This window comes from Canis aureus, chromosome 20 (assembly GCF_053574225.1).
Source record: "Canis aureus isolate CA01 chromosome 20, VMU_Caureus_v.1.0, whole genome shotgun sequence".
NCBI classification, from domain to species: Eukaryota; Metazoa; Chordata; class Mammalia; order Carnivora; family Canidae; genus Canis; species Canis aureus.
Genome location: NC_135630.1, coordinates 17,459,128 through 17,476,259, shown reverse-complemented (window position 1 = coordinate 17,476,259; position 17,132 = coordinate 17,459,128). Strand labels below are relative to the sequence as shown.

Sequence of the window (17,132 nt, the reverse complement as noted above, 5' to 3'; positions counted from 1 at the left end):
CATAATTGGGATTAGTGTCCCTATAAAAGAGACACCAGAGAGCTCCTTTGGTTTTTCTGCCTTTGAGGACACAGCAAGAAGTAGGCTCTCTGTGAACCATGAAGAGTGTCTTTACCAGACTTTCAATCTACTAGTGCTTTGATCTTGGACTTTCCAGCCTTCAGAACTGTGAGAAATAAATGTTTGTTCTTTAAGCCAGCCAGTCAATAGTATTTTTGTACAGAAGCTCAAGCAGAATAAGACAGAGGATATGTGGAATTGTTAGATATGGGCAATTGCTTATTTCATCTCTTTCTTCAACTCTCACACACACATTGAGTAAAGAGAAAGTAAACCTTTCAGTCTAGTGTAGTGGAGAGAATTTTGTGAGTGGCCTCCCTTTGAGAAATTTATGCCCAAGTATTTGATGAATTATATTTCTTTTATTTCATCATTAATTCCCAACTTATCTGCTCAACCTCACCAAAGCTTGAGTCAGAACCCAGTCTGTCTTAGATTCTGACATTTCTTCCTGCTGTGTTATGTTTTTGTAAATCTACCAAACTTTTCCAGAGATGTTTTATTTTTTTAAATTTTTTTCCAGAGATGTTTTAATATTATAACTTTGGACACTGTTTCCATGGAAGGATTTCCAATCTTTGTCTTCCTGGAGAGGAAGTACTTGGAATATTCCAAGGGAAAATGAACTGGGTGATAAGAACCAAGAAAGTGCTTAGGGACATTGGTCTGGAAAGCAAAAGGAATTCAAGGCTACAACCAAAGGGTCTAGCTGATAAGGCTTAGGTGGGTATTAAGTTTAGGATATAGTAGTATAGTTAAAAGATTTGCTCAGGAAAGTTTTGTGAAGAACGGTGAAGGGGGAAGATTTGAGGAGCACTTCAGTGAACACGTGAGCATGATAGACCCGTTAGGTGTCCTAAAGGAAGATAGGAGGAAGGAACTGACCTTGACTGGGTTTCCACCATGTAGCAGACATGAACACACTCAACATATTATCTTATCTAGTATTTAGGTGTAGGATAGCTGTGATCCCCATTTTACCTCTAAGGAAAATTAGATGCATAAAATCAAATGACTGACTTGTCTAGTGTTGTAGGGTTGAGAATTGAGATTTCAACTCAAGTTTAATTGTACCAAATCCCTTGTAAGGTTTTTCTCTTTCCCTTGATACTTTCCAAAGAATAAGGAAGCATTGAGAGGTCTAGGAAATAGGACAAAGTGAGAAGATCTGTATGGGAATGCATGCATAGATTGGTAATACAGTCTAGGATCTCTGCCCAAGAAAAAGAGAGAGGATAAGAGATTTGTTACTTTTCCTTTCAGGTGTCTATTATTTATTCCTCCATGGGAGATGTAGATTTCTTTTGGAATGAAAATAGCCACATTCCTGTATTACAGGGACACAGTATAACAATCCTCTAAATAGTTTGCTAATAAAACAACAATGCATTGCACAATGTCTTTGCTTCTGGAGATTTTTATTGTAGTATCCTGCTAGGAGTGAACTCTATTTGAACTGCAATGAGCAAACTATTTGGGAAACAGAATTTTTTTTTAAATACTGCATTAGAATAAACTGTCCTAACTGCTAACTTGCCATATCATGTAAGCCTGAAGAAAGATTGTTTCATTGCTAAGGATGATATGTAGCCTTTGGACAGACAGGGGCTGAAAGAGGAAGGTGTCATTCTGTTGAAATAGAACATACTGGCTGGAAATACTTGAAACATGTTAGATGTTGAGAGACTCCTGCATGGTTCAGTCAGTTAAGTGTCCAACTCTTGATTTTTGGCTCAGGTCATGATCTCAGGGTTGTGAGATCAAGCCCCATGTTTAGCTCCATCCTGGGCTTGGAACCTGGTTAAGATTCTCTCTGTCTCCCTCTACCACCCCTGTACCTGGCTAGCACATGTGTGCTCTCTCTAAAAAAAAAAAAAAAAAAAAGATGTTGAGTACTTCTAGAGGATAAATATACATTTGCCATTTTCCAAAAAGTAAACATTTAAAAATGTAGCTCTGAGATTTTTCTCTCATCTGATTAATCTTAGAGAAAGCTAGCATACTTTCCAAGTTTGATTCTAATATATCTGTCATGCCATATCAAGAAATCAAATTTCCTTAATAAAAATAAGAAGCCAGAGATAGTGTGCTTTTTATATTTCACTCTTCTTTTGTAATCAACAATTGAAAAGCTAAGGAAATAAAAATTAAAATTTTGAGAATAAAAATTTGTATGAGTCAAGTTAATAAGTCCAGTTTGTTGAAAATACTTATTACTGGGATCTCTGGGTGGCTCAGCGGTTTGGCATCTGCCTTTGGCCCAGGGCGCGATTCTGGGGTCCCGGGATCGAGTCCCACGTCGGGCTCCCAGCATGGGCCTACTTCTCCCTCCTCCTGTGTCTGCCTCTCTCTGTCTCTATGTCTATCATAAATAAATAAATAAATCTTTAAAAAAAAAGAAAATACTTATTACTTTTCATTCATTCAATAAGCATAGTAAATATGATCAGTAAAAATTTTAGTCATGCAAAGGATTTTTGTACGTCTATGCAAAATGAGAACCAGCATTTTAATTCTGTTAAGTGATCTTGAGTTTACCTGTGTGTGTGTGTACATGTGTGTGTACATGTGTGACTTCTGTTTCCCTCAAATATCTAAAAGCAGGGTATTTTTATCCCCTTTAGGTTCTCTGGACAAATCTAAATATCACCTGTGCTATAGTAAAACAGATTTTCTGTTTTTATTTCTTCTTGATGAACATTTGGCTCTCCTGTTCATTCATCTTTCTTATTTGTTTGTTTATATGTGTCAAATGACTAAGGGTATAGAAAAACGATATTTTTTGCTCTTTGCAATTTTTCTGGGATGCCAGGTTCTGTGAGAATCCTGGCTTATTAATGTACCTGACTTTTTCAGCATTTATCACAAATGTAAATGAACAGTCTATGGTGTAGCCTGTTTTCAGGATTGCTCTGATGATCACGTTGCTATGGTGATAACAGAGCGTACAGGTTCATGAGATAGTATTAGTAATGCAGCAGCTTGAAACTTAATCAGTGCACTGCGACTTCTCCCCCATATTTCAATATCACTTCGGCAAATTGAATTCCAGGCAGTTGTCAGTCCAATGTATTCCCTGTGGTTTCTCCTCTGCAAAATTGCCTCTTTATTCTATACACTGATGATCATGGAGTAATTGAAATCTGCAGCTGTTTGTCATGCTATTTATACAACTGTGTCTTGTAGCCAGCAACCTTTGTATGGTGTGCACTGCAGGTAACAATTAGATCTAGAAACCTTTTTTTGGTTGAACAAGGAATGATTGTTTTCCCCCAATACTCCTGATTTTGGATACTTTATGTGATACCTTGTTTTGTGAGGGAAAGTTCAGCCAAGGTTTAATCACAGTCTATTAGGGCAGCATGCCGGGCGGGGCTTTGCATTCTTTGCTTCCAATGACTGTGAGACAACTGGAGTGTTGAGAACATAGGGCTCACTCCTCAGGGAAGGTGCCCCCCGATCCCCAACAATCTGCTCTCCAGTCGTGTCAGAAACAGGACCCTCCAGCTTCTAGCGGCCTTGAAACATTTGCAACAATAGATGTGAAAACACAATTCAGTGTGGAAAAGAAAGCAACCATTGGGGCATGTGGCACGGCTAGGGCATGGAATAATGCTTTCTCTTTAGGCTGCTTTGTAACTCGGGAACTTAAGCCTTTTGCTCTTTCCCAGTGAACTGTTCCATTATCAAGTCTCCCTATAGCCCTTTGGGGGTTGTTTAAAGGGTCACTATGTGATTTTTTTTTCTCTAAATGTGAACTCCAAGGGAACATAAACAGAGCTTTATTTGGAGCCCAGCAGGCAGAAAGTGTCCCTTCTCTTCTCCTCATAGTATGTGCTGACAAGAGGGAAGCTACGGCCTTCCCCACCCAGGTGAAAGTAGATGATTTCATTTTATGTGCCCCCCTCACCAAAAAGGTGAGTGTGATAGCATGAGTTGGAAATGGAGGATTTTCCATTTTCATAAAATGAATTAAAGAAATGACTGGAGTAAAGTCAGATCTTTGGAGATTGGAAGGCATTTGGTGTTTCCTGTCTCCCCACGACCCATCAATAGTCTTCCCTAGTACATTCTGTCCTTTTCCTAGCATTGACTGAGGACCACAATTACCTGCTTTCCCGCTAAGCCTCTTCCCTGCTGTGTGCATTCTTCTCTTCTGCTCCTTCTAGCTCTGGACACTCCTCCCTAGGGCTCTTACAGTATTCAGACACTGACATTGTCTGGGGGATCTTTGTACAGTTCAGAAGTTACTGAAGGTCACTCTGTGAACAATATTTTTATACTTGTTGTGGAATACCAACTGGGTATAGAAAAGAAAGTCACTAGAGAACTCTTAATAGAATCATCAGAACAAACATGGATTGCATCCCTATCTTGTATAGCCCATGCAAATATGAGAACTAAGTTTTACACTATTTCGAAATATCAGGTTTATTTTCTTCTTAAATTTATCAAGAAAGTTGTCCAGCAATTGACAGTGTTCTGACTTAGCTAGCTGTTGCCTTCTGGCCAGCCCGTGTACCATACAATACTGACCGCTTCACAACAATGACTTTATATGTTCACGGAAAGGCAATGACAAAGCTGAAGATTACTGGCTATTGCAGATTGATGGTAGTTGGTGATCTTGGGCACCTGTCCTAAATATTGCTTAGATTTATCCTTTCTTTATTTGCCTCCAGTCTTCATAAATATCCATCACCTCTAATTCCTTTCAATGACACTTTAGTTCAAATGCCAATGAAACAAATTTGAAGGGCAGAGTTGTAATCAAGGCAGAGGGCACAAAAATTTAGAGGCTACCCAGATTTAAAATAATGTTTAAAAAGATTGTTACATTTACATGTTTACAGCATGTGCACTCCTTCAGCATTGTAGGAACAACTGATCTTAATATCTACTTAGCAAGAATGATTGGCTAAAACAGGAGGCTACCAGATGGCTCAGCATTGTTAATAATGCCCCTGTGGGAACTGCATCATGAATCACAAAGTTGAAGGCAAACTTTAAGGCTCCAGGTGGCAAAATTAAAACAAGAGACTGTTTCAATTTTTAATTTATTTTTAAAAGAAAGGAATGGTCTCATTCATTTGGGGAATATAAATAATAGTGAAAGGGAATAGAAGGGAAGGGAGAAGAAATGGGTAGGAAATATCAGAAAGGGTGACAGAACATTAAGACTCCTAACTCTGGGAAACGAACTAGGGGTGGTGGAAGGGGAGGAGGGCGGGGGTTGGGCTGAATGGGTGGCGGGCACTGATGGGGGCACTTGACGGGATGAGCACTGGGTGTTATTCTGTATGTTGGCAAATTAAACACCAATAAAAAATAACTTTATTATTAAAAAAAAAGAAAGGAGTGAATACTAAACTGTGAAGTGGAAAAACGCTTGCTATATACTCATTGTTACTCAGTTATACAAAATTTGCTATAACTTGACTTACTGTAAAAAAAGCCCAAGTTGTTTAAATATGTCATGCCATGGGTTTTTTTTCTCTTCTTTCAAATTTTTTTCATCTTGAATTATTTTCTTTTCTTGCTCTCTTTCTTGTGCTAGGATTATCTTGTTACAGCAAAATGACATGCTGGTGATACTAGGAAGTCTGTACAGTTAACACACTTGGTTTATGGTTTTTTTGTTTCAGGGACCCCAGGTAATCCTTTTCATACCATAGAAAGAATCATGTTTAATTATACTTAACAGTGGCTCTCCAAGTTTGAGACTTTCATAGGTTCCAGTCTGAAGGGGATCTGGTATTTCTTAATTACTCCACCTATATTCTCAGGATAGCTGGGAAGCTGCCTGAAACTGGATCTCTTTAGCCCCCTCCTTGGAACTTTTAGAGGAAATCCCACTATTCTTTCCCTTTAGAAACTGACTAGACCGGGAGTAAATAAATTAATTCCCTAGCCCACCTTGGGTCCCATAGTTATTGAATTTATTTAAATTTATGCACACTCTTAAAATTATTCTTAGTTACCTCATGGGCATGTCTGAAAACATTGCTTGGCCAAAGCAGCCTGTGGATTTTCATTTACCTGTGGGCCCAAATCACATTTTTCTCAGCCCCTGTCCATTCTACCCACATGGAACTTACCCCCCTTAAAGTTCCCCAGGCTATTTTGGGGAGTCCCTGAGTGGGTGCTTCATGGATGTCCACAATCCAATATGCTCTTCTATTTTCAGGTCATGGGGCCTCTGAAACCCTCACCTTGATTACTGCTAACCAGTAACTTTTTTGTGTCAAGGGTGCTGTCTCTGAATGGTTCCAAAGCTCCAGTCCTAAGAACGGCAGAGATGACAAGAATTTTGTTTTCAGCTCTATGCTGTATTTTGTCATTTAGGCTCTAAAGAAGCTCAATTTATACCAAAATTTAACTATTAATTACAATTTTTGAGTGCTTGTTATATATTATTTCTTTTTCTTCTTCTTCTTCTTCTTCTTCTTCTTCTTCTTCTTCTTCTTCTTTTTTTTTTCCTTTGGTCTTGCAAAGGCTTTAATAAATCATATCATCAGTGCCAGGCCCTCAACCCTTCACCAACTTCTCAACTTCTCATGCAATTCAACTGTCAGTCATCTACCTCACCCCAAAGATCTTCTCCAAGCCGATGGGGAGAACTTTCAACACTCCATCTCTGTTTCTTGAAGCAACCTCATCTTCCTGATATGATTACGTTTTCCCCAAAACAATCTAATTTGTTTTTCCTTTTTCTTTTTTCTTCTTCTATGCCAACTAGGCCAGGTGGTATTTTCGGTTTGGGATTAAAGTAACCCGAATACCTCAAGTCCAGAATAGGTGCTTTGCTTTGTGTTTTGCACAATTAAAAAGGTTTGTAGAGTGAGTAGTTCTCCCTAAGAAATGCCGGTTCAAAAGGTAAATTCAAACTTCTTGTAAAATAGAGAACCGCTTGAACCTTTGATTTTCAGTTTTTGTGTTTGGCCTTCCCTATCAGAGACACAAAGATCTCTGGGCCAAGTTTAAATCAGAGGTTGAGCTCTCAGAAATCTGTGCTTCTCCATCCTTTAGCAGGATCTGAAAGAAAGTTGCATCTCTCAAGCATATATCCTAGGAATAGGATCTTAGTCTTGAGATGTAGAAAAATCAAGGTATCTCTACTTTTCTTACTTCTACATGTGTGTGTGCACACGTTTCCCAGGTAAGTCAGAGACAATGTCATAATTGGGAAAATGAAGGTGGCTCTTTGTTCACAGCAGCACAAAAGAGAGCTGACTCAATGTACTGGTCATGAGGTCATATAAAATAGATTGGCAATCTCAATAAACTCCTGGGACATTTGGTTTCACCACAGGTGCAATATGTGGGCTTGTGTGACACTGGCATTCACTCATTCATTCATTCACTCATCCATCCATTCACTGAATACATGTATTATACTATGTACCAGACACTTGTGAGGGCAGTCAAGAGCAAAATTGTAAAAAATTCCTGTTCTCTTGGAGCTGACAGTCTAGTCAGAGGAGACAGACAATAAACAGAACAAATAAGTAAATTATATTGCTATATAATTTATCATCTAATGATAAGTGCAAAGGGGGACAATGAAGCAGGGATGGGAATATATGGTACTGTAGCAGAGATGGGTTGCAATTTTAAAAGGGTGATCATAAGGGCCACACCTGAGCAAAAATCTAAAGAAAGTGAGCCATGAAACTTCCCAGAGAAGAAAGCATGTAGAAGGACAGAAAGGGTGGAGGCTGTGATATGGCGGTGCACCTGGCAGGAAGAAGAGGTCAGTGTGACTGGTGCTGGTTGAGTGTGGATAGTTAGTGGAAGAGAAGAGAAGAAAGTTCACTATGGGGTGAGGTTGTAGAGGGCTTCTAGTGGGAATTCCAGCTTTTGCTATGAGGGAGGTGGAAAGCAACTCGAAGAATGGAGTTGCATTTCCAGAAGTGAAGAGGCTGTAGGAGTGGGGTGGGGAGACTTGGAGTGGGGAGTGGTGAACAGGAACTTGGCTTTGGCCATATTAAGTTTGAGGTGTCTGTTAGGCCTCCAAGTAAAGCTGCTGAACAGACAGTAATATATATAAATCTGGAGCCCAGGGGAGATAGCAGGGCTGGAGACAAAAATGGCATCACCAGCACAATAGTGTTTAGAGCCATGAGGTCAGATAAGATTTACAAGGGCAGCCCTAGGATCCACCTTGAGTTAGTGCTGACTAATTTGAAGTGAGACCAGCAGCATGGCTGAATGTCTACCTCCAGTTACATTCACCTGTTGGCATGTAGGCCCAGAGTCCACAGAGTTAGAGTTAACTAAGGTTGGAGTTTTACGAGGACAGTAAGACAAAGCAAGAGGGAACAAAGGAGGAGAGACTGTGAAGAAAGTGGTTACCATAGTGAATCATGGAATTTACTTGGTGTGGAGAGTAATGAGGATATAAAGGGATGGATTCAAGGAAAAGTGGTGGGATCAATGAGTTATATGACCTGGAGGTGTAAAAGAATTATAAGAGCTGAGGTTTTCTGAGGTAAGATAAGAAAAGGAGAACTGGGGTTCCAGGTACTTTAACAGGGGGTATGGAAGTGTTGGAGTTTTGTAATGAAAGAATTTATGACTATCATTTCAGAGTGGGCCATGACTCATGTCAGCTATTGTGAAATAGGTTTGGTGGGTCAAGTTCAGCATTATTAAAATAAAATAGGGTAGAATGGAAAATATTAGAGTAGATAAGAAGTTATAAGGACAAGTGTTGCTTTGTGGTATGTTTTTTCAATTATATATATATTATATAATATATATTCATTTAAATTATGTATATTTGCAGGTCTGTTTGTACTGGGTCACAGTGCAAAATGCATTTCTTCATTTAAAGCAAGGTCAAGAAGCTTAGAAAACACTATAGAGTTTGTTCATGGGAATGAGTAGCTGCAGATAAGGTTTTTGGAGGTGTTTTTGTGTCTTGAACAGGTTAAAAAAATCCAGCCAATTCCTGAATATCTGCTATGTGGTGAAAGTTAATATGCCAGCGGGCCCAAACCAATCACGTACTTATGAGAAACTCTTGTCAAATTTGCAAGTCTTCTTCACAATTAAATACCATTAAAGCTATTCTTTTCTTTTTCTCACTCTTACAAGTATGAATTCCTTTAAAAATTAGATTAAAAAAAACTAGCCCTATTATGATCCTATTTCCAAATAAGGTCACATTCTGAGGTACTGGCGTTAGGACTTTAACATATCTTTTTTTGGTGGGGAGGGGGGTATAATTCAACCCCTAACAGTGAGTATTTGGGAAACCATGAGAAGCTCTAGCTGGTAGAAACCTAGTATGGAGGACCGGGGGTTTCCATTGGTGGTGTGTTATTGGCAGGACCTTGAGAATGCTAGTTGGTTGCATAGATGACCCATAAGTCAACTTAGTCATGGATACTTCTGTTTTAAAGTTCACAGTTATGCTGGGTGGAAATAAACAAACTAGAGAACTTAGCACTTAAAGGAATTACATTCACATTTATAAAATTTTCATCCAAACCATGTCCTAGGCAGTCTCATTCCTTCTCTAAGGATCTAACCATATCACCATCAGCATGAACTGCAATTTCAGGGAAAGATGTCTTCACTGTGAATTAGGCCATGGTGAAGTGTGTTACATAACACCTGGTGAATTACAGAATGAAGTGCACAAAGACTGCTGATTGTCAGCCGAAGTCTACCTCTGCATGCAACTCCTCAGCAATGGGCAGGAGAGTGTGAGCAGCTAGGAGCAGGGGTGAGCTTTGAAGCAAATTGCTTTTTCTACAAATGTTCTTTTCTTTCAAAGCTTGCTTCAGTGCAGATGTGTCTCCTGAATAAGTAAATTTCAAGGACCAATTTATAATCTTGGATTCATTCTGTGGATGCTGTGCTAGGTATTGTCAGCAGGAAATTTGGGGACTGGAAGGAACCAAGGATTATGGTTCAGGCTGGGGAACAGGAGGATTAACATTAAGGCAGCTTTTCTTCTTCATTGGTTTCTTAGAGAAATGTTCTTTCATGTAAAGAATATGCCCAACAGCATATTCTTGTATTATCTTCATAAGAAATACAACAAGACATTCCTTTTAGTGTTATCCTCATAAACACTGTTTATGTAAACAGTGTTTACATAAAGTTGTAAAGTTGCTACTCCTGCTTCTTTGTCAGTAACTGGTGTGATGAGTTGCTTTTCCAGGTCAAGAGGATGGTTTCCTGACAATCAGACTCTTCTTTTGGTGGCCAGTGTCAAGAATTTAAAAGATGATGGTCAGGGGATCCCTGGATGGCTCAGCAGTTTAGCGCCTGCCTTTGGCCCAGGGCGTGATCCTGGAGACCCGGGATCGAGTCCCACGTCGGGCTCCCTGCATGGAGCCTGTTTCTCCCTCCTCCTGTGCCTCTGTTTCTCTCTCTCTCTATGTCTATCATAAATAAATAAATAAACCTTAAAAAAAAAATAAAAGATGGTGGTCAGGAAGAGGAACAGCATCCATGATCTGTCACCTCTGGCATCTGCATATTGTACCTAGAAATTCTGGGAGAACCAAATGCAGAAAAGCACTCTCAAATTGAAATCAGGATGAAAGAATTATCTGGGGTATGAGATTATTTTTTCTCATTAGAAAAAAGGAAGAATAGGCTTGGGAGGTGGTCCTTATTCATATGGAATTTTAAAGTCAGTGATATAGGAAGTCCTCATTAGGATGCCACCTGGGTGCTTCAGTCCTCCTGGGAAAATTTGATAGTTTTCCCAAGGAAGGGTCAGACCTACTCAGGAAATTGTAAATCACATCAATTATTCCTATGCAACCCCAGAATCCAGGTTCTGGTTTAAAACCTTGAAACTTGCTAGGAGCCTTTGGCTCTTGCTGTGTGGACCCCAACGAAAAGGTATTATAAAAGGTTATTGCAGCCATAAAAGCCCTGTCGATTGAGAGGGAAGAAAATGCAAGTAGACATTATAAAAGATTACTTTTTTGTGTCACTAATGATCACTTTTGGTTTTGGTTTTCCTGAACGCTCAGGAAAGAAAGAGAGCTCACAGGAAAAGAATTTGTTGCGAAAGAATAATTGTCCAGTACATTACACAGCACAGTGGGGTTATAATGAGTATGAGAAAGTGCAATATCTAACCAACCCTTAGTGTTACAGCAGTAGTTTGATTCAACTTCTCAGACAGAATGCTGAGCAACCAGATAGTTTTGCCCAAAGGATCAGAGTACAATTGTTTTGAAAGTTTCTTGGGGGAAATGCAATTAGTGACAAGATTTAATAAAGCCAAAACAACTGAATGTGATAAAATGAGCCCCTATTCTTTTGTTCTTTCTATGTAATGTAAGAAAATAGCAAGAAAACGATTACATTATAACTAAATGAATTAAACAAAGCTCCAAAACATAAATTAGAATTTAACTATGCCATTAAAAACTAATTTAATTTGCAAGCCATCATTACTAGATAATAAAGACCCATTGCAAAATGTACAACAATATCTTGTGAACATGTGAAAAAAAAACAAGTAATAAATCTCATTGAGCAGATGAGTTTCTGTTACATTAGCAGATAAAAATGCTGAATGGATGTTTCAGTATATAATGAAAACTAGCAAGCAATGGAACAATTGGTTTCCTTTTTTTTTGAGGGGTGGGGGGCGGGAGCCGTAAATGGTTTTATAGTTAAAGGAAGGCCTCAGGGAAAGTTAGAGAAGCACACGCAGTGTACGGATTCGGTGTAATGAAACCTGTTCTCAAACCAAGGCAAAGAAAAGGCATTTAAATATTTGTCAATATATGAAATATAGCGTAGTCTACTTCATTCAAGTGCCAACAGGATCTTGTTTTAGCTAATTGAAAATCTGATGGCAAATGCAGCCTTTTCCCTATAGTGTATCGTATTAAATTGTGCTGGGAAAAAAACAAGGTGTACATAAAAGATTCAAGAGAGGCGAATAAAAAAAATGTGTTTCTTCTGAGATTATTATTTTAACACTTATTTAAAAATATCATTAACATTTCTTTATCTGATTATAATACAATGAAAATGCGTTTCAGTAAACTCATTTTATTGGAAATGAATTTTGAATGTATATTCTCTGATACAATAGCTAATGAGCAGTATTTCCCTCCTGTACCTGCACTGTATTGCTGGCCAAGCCGGGTCAGAGCCTGCAGGTACAATCCAGCACCCGGTTACTGGCAGCGATCATGGAGTACTGACAGCAGATGGCAGTATAACCTTGTTTTTTTTTAAGTCGGCCTATGCCAGCATTTGAAATTATCGACAATTTTTATGGCATCGCAGCCTTCATATAGGGTGGAAAAAAAACCTTCTGTATTTCCCCTGCTTGTGTCATTTCCTTTGCGGCTCAGTAACTGTGAAGTGATCTGCCTTTGAAGGACCTGATCCTTCCACATTATGATGCTCTCACATAGGTTTTTTATAAATGGTCACAGGCTAAATTATCATGGTGATAATTGTATTAGATTTCTTAGTGATTTGATCCCGTTGGACATTTTCTTTGTTAGAGACTGAAAGTTTGTTAGAGTATTCTTCCCCACTCATATGTTTAGGCCTTAACCCTCCGTGTAAAGATAGCAGGAAGCAAGGCTTTGGGGAGGTCATTAGGTTCACCTAACCTCCTGAGGGTACAGCCCCCATGATGGAATTAATGCCCTCATAAGAGGAAGAGACACCAGAGTTTCTCTACCATGTAAGGATGTAGCAAGAGGATGGCTATCTGCACCTTGATCTTGAACTTCTGACCTCTATTACTGAGAAATAAATGTCTGTTGTTCAGGCCACCCAGTCTAGTGTGTTTTGTTATAGCAGCTCAGACTGACTGAGACACTCATTTATGTTTTATATTCTGTTGTGAAATCTTAGTGTTAAAAAGGGTTAACATCCTGTGCAGCAGTCCCTAAATTACTGCTCACTAGATTGTAAGCTTTTCAAGAATAGGTGTTACAGTTTAGTTCTTGAATCCCGGACACTTCACCCAGTGTTGGGCATCTTGTTCTTATTCAGAAGAATTTGTTGAACTGCCTCACATCTACTCTGAAGGCTCACAAGAAGCAGGTTTTTTATCTATTGCTCCATTTTACAGAGCTACTAAAGGAAGTATTTAAGGAGAAGCCAGGAATTTTTTTGCCTTACAAAATGAGGCAAAAGACCCTTCACTTTATTTTGCTGAGTGCACATACAAGAAATCTTAATGATATTAGTAATTAATAGAAAATAGTATATTGAGTTTCGTTGCCCAACTCTGAAATGGGGCTACTTTCTAACATAGGAACTTTCTTAGAGTTCATTACCAAGAATGAAAAAATTTTAAATCTAATGAAATGGCAGGGGAGACAGAATGTCAATACTAAGGTGAAATGAACCTTTAAATACAGAATTATCAATAAATGTATTATTGATTTGGGGAGACTAGTCATAGATACAGTCATTTATTTATGAAACCACTTACTTTTTGTAAATGATTTATTGCAGGAGTAGTGAGGAAGGACTATGTTTCATTTCAAGATGCTGGATGCAAAGAGATGAAATAATTGTCCAAAAGACCCTTTCACCAACTACATTTCCTTTATTTAATTACTTTTAATTCCATAGCATTCTTTATTATATCATGTACCAAGTGACATCTTAAAATTTCTCAGTTGAAAGATGCCATCTGTAAACTATTGTTAATATGGAATCATTTACTGAGCTCCTGGGACTTTTAGCTGGAGAACATTTTCCCCCACACCTCAAGTTGACTTGTCTTCACAACAAGATTTACTGGTTTCATATGGCAAAGAGGAATGTCGGTGCTGTGCTTCCCCCATTCCTCACTGCAATAGCATCTTGCTAGCACCAATCCCGGGACCCTCTTGTCTTTGGAGGAGAGGGATTCATCCTGGCAGAGGATTTTCCTGTCAACACTTGGGCAGACAGTGTGGATTACAGGGCCCAGGGTGCATGTGCTCTGCTCTTGTTGTGATTACTTAGTACTCAGGCAGCGCGCTCATTCACACGCTCCTGGGTTTTAGCCTTGGCAGGTCTTCTTTCGACATAATTCATTTAAATGTAATTCATAAAAGGAAAGGAAGAGGCTGCTGAATTTGAAACAGACTTCGCCTAGTCCTTCTGCATTTGAAAAGTGTTCTTGCAATTCATTTTTAACGGTTTAAATTAACACAGTTAAAGCTTTGTAAAGCCTGGTTTTATAGGGAGGGAAACTGAGGCACCTAAGGAGTTTTGTGTATCAGCGATCCATTTGTTGTAGAAATGAGGAAGATAATTATCTACCTCTGTGTTTCCCCCCCCAAGGATCAAATAAAAAATGGAAATTAAAACGTGCTTTGAATATGACCATTTATAATTATAAATTATAATTATTATAATTATTATTATTGTTATTATTATATTAATAATAATTATTATTATTAGGGGTGAGTATGGGCCTTGAGAGGAGAGAAATCACATTTGATGTCATTGGGCTAATGATTTGAGGAGCGGCAATTCTAGTCAGTTGTGACTCATGTCATATGACACTAATGGGACAGTATTCCCTGATTCCTTTGCCTTCTATGGAGAGACAAAGTAGATCATACTTCAGCAAAAACCAGGCCGATAGGATCATCTTCAGAGATCTCCCACCATTGCTGGTCTGTGTTCAGGAGGCGGTGGGTGGGAGGAGGAGGTAGACTGTATTGGGAATAATTTTCTCTTGTTCTGACCTTCTCTGTGGCAAAGGTCAGCAGCAGCAGGGAGTGGCTGTTAATCTAAAGGCTCCTGTTTATTTTCTTTACCACGCTAATTTACACTAAAGAAGACAGCTTGGCATTCACTTGCTCCTAATAGAGGCATTCTGCATTCAGGTGGTGGTATTTAGCAGCGGGTTCTGCTGTTTCTTCATCCTGGTGGTACATTGGTATTGCTACTCACAGAGTTAAATTGTAGTAGGGAAATACAAAAAGAAAGCTCAAAGATGCTGTCTTGTATGGAACATAATGCACAGTTATAACAAACAGAGCTTGATAAAATACCAGCAGCAGGGAGCACAGTTATTTATTGCTTCAAGGGAAAATCAAGCAAAATAGCTACAAATTGTTTAAAGTATGTTCTTCCCTCCGCCCTCCCCATCCTTCTTGAGCTTCAATCTCTTTGGCTATGAAACAGAAAAGACCTTTGTTATTTTCTAAGCCAAGATCTGCCTTCCTTGGTGTGCAGTGCCTGTCTTGGCTTCATGTGAAGGAACCAGCTTAAAGCAAACTCTAAGAGCAATTACCTCAGAACCATTACAAATCATGTGCAAAGCCAAGTGTGCACCTCCTGGTGGATATACCTCTGGGAGTCTTGGCGTGGGAGCCATGGCTTGGGAGCTAGCTCATTATAAAGTCATATCACAGTCCTGCTTTCCACTGTGCCTTAGAGCATCACCCAAGATCCTGGGGATGCCATACTCTTATTTCATGGAAAATATCAGAGAGTTACATGAGTTGAGTATTTAGTCAAGGGTAAAAACCTTTGGAAAAGAATGCCAGGCTGTGTGGTGGAGAACCTCTAATTTCTGTCTTCCCCCAAATCCTGTAGTGGATTTCCACCATTTCTGATTCAAACTGCATCATTGCATCATTATGAGACAGTGACAAGCTTACAAAGAGGCACGACCCCCTGGCAGAGAGCTATGCCTCTTATGGATCATCTAAAAATATTCCATGCTTCACTGGCATGGCTGACTTCAAAGATCTGTAGTAACTAAGAGGAAGATTGCTTCTACTAGGCTGAAGGTGTGATCATAAATGTCATGAGAATATGTGGAAATGCCCATGTTCAATTCAGTGGATGACCACAGTTTATCATTGAAACATGTGTTACTTTGGTAATGTGTTCTACAATCTTCACTTTGTTCTTCTCATAAGCGTATAAGGTCAATTAGAGGATAATTATTGGAAATAAAGAATAGAGTGAGATCTAGTTAATGATAGGGACTGGCAATGTATGGGGGATTAGTAAAAATAATTGAACATAAATGTATATGCCTACAGGCTTCTGGGGATTATATTAGTAAACATAGCATGCTGCTGATATTACATATTTGCAATTAATCCTCAAATAAATGTTAAGAAGTAAAAAAGCAAAGGCGTAGAAGTACTACTCCAAGTCCAATTTAGGCTCCAGCTGCTATGAAATATTCTGGGTTAGAACCATCAAACCGAACTAAGAAGTGTGGACAAACCTTTGAGGTGCAGATGCTGCTATTTAACAAAATCAGTCATGCAAAACATTGGTTTGTTTAGCTTTCTTAAGTAGAAACAGGATAAAATATTTTACAGAAATGAATGAGTAAGAATGTGGTGATAACCCTTATCAAAACATCGAGAATGATTGCCTAAATTAACACAGCTAGTGAATGGCAGAGGAGCGAAGGCAAGTGCAGAAATGGAGTATTACTTAGCTAAAACCAGTTAGGATATTTCTGAACATTTTTTCCACATGAATTAATTGGTTGGCTATCTTACCAATCTGGACAACTATGCTTTGGTATCAGCTAGGAATATAATATCTTTTTATGGTATATATACATATATTTTTTTTCAATTCTAGATTATTGATGTGTGTTTGGTTAATGGGGTCCATTCTGTTATTATATAAATTGTTCACAGATTATTATTTCATTAGCTCTGCAAGGATTGATTGACTATATCCTTGGGATTTCTGGGGTTACAAAAATGGTTAAGACTTGGTTCTTGTTCTCAAGAGATTATAGCTTAGTAGAGATACAAGGAAAGGGGCTTATAAATAATGAATATTTCAAAGAAGTGCATAATGAGTGCCAAAAGTTACATCCACTATGCTTTGGGCAGCTCCATTTAAAACTGGAAGCTGTGGACTGGATTCTCAGCCACGTGCCACTGGTTTGACCTTATAAGGTTACATAACTTTTCTCAGGTAAATAGTAGAATGGATATCATAATATTTTTGAGAGTATCAAATATATAAAATACATGAAAAGGTGCTTTTGTAATGTACCTTGCTACATTCTGGACTGCAGGTAGGATTCAGATGAGGGTGATGCTGCATCTGGTTGAGGGATTTTACTAAGAGAAGTA

At 38.7% G+C, this 17,132-nt stretch overlaps 1 protein-coding gene across 2 annotated transcripts in view; it reads left to right on the top strand.

Annotated features, from left to right (window-relative positions):
* Positions 1–17,132, top strand: part of C20H4orf33 (chromosome 20 C4orf33 homolog) — a 301,568-nt gene that overhangs the window by 261,384 nt on the left and 23,052 nt on the right. The window lies entirely within an intron of this gene.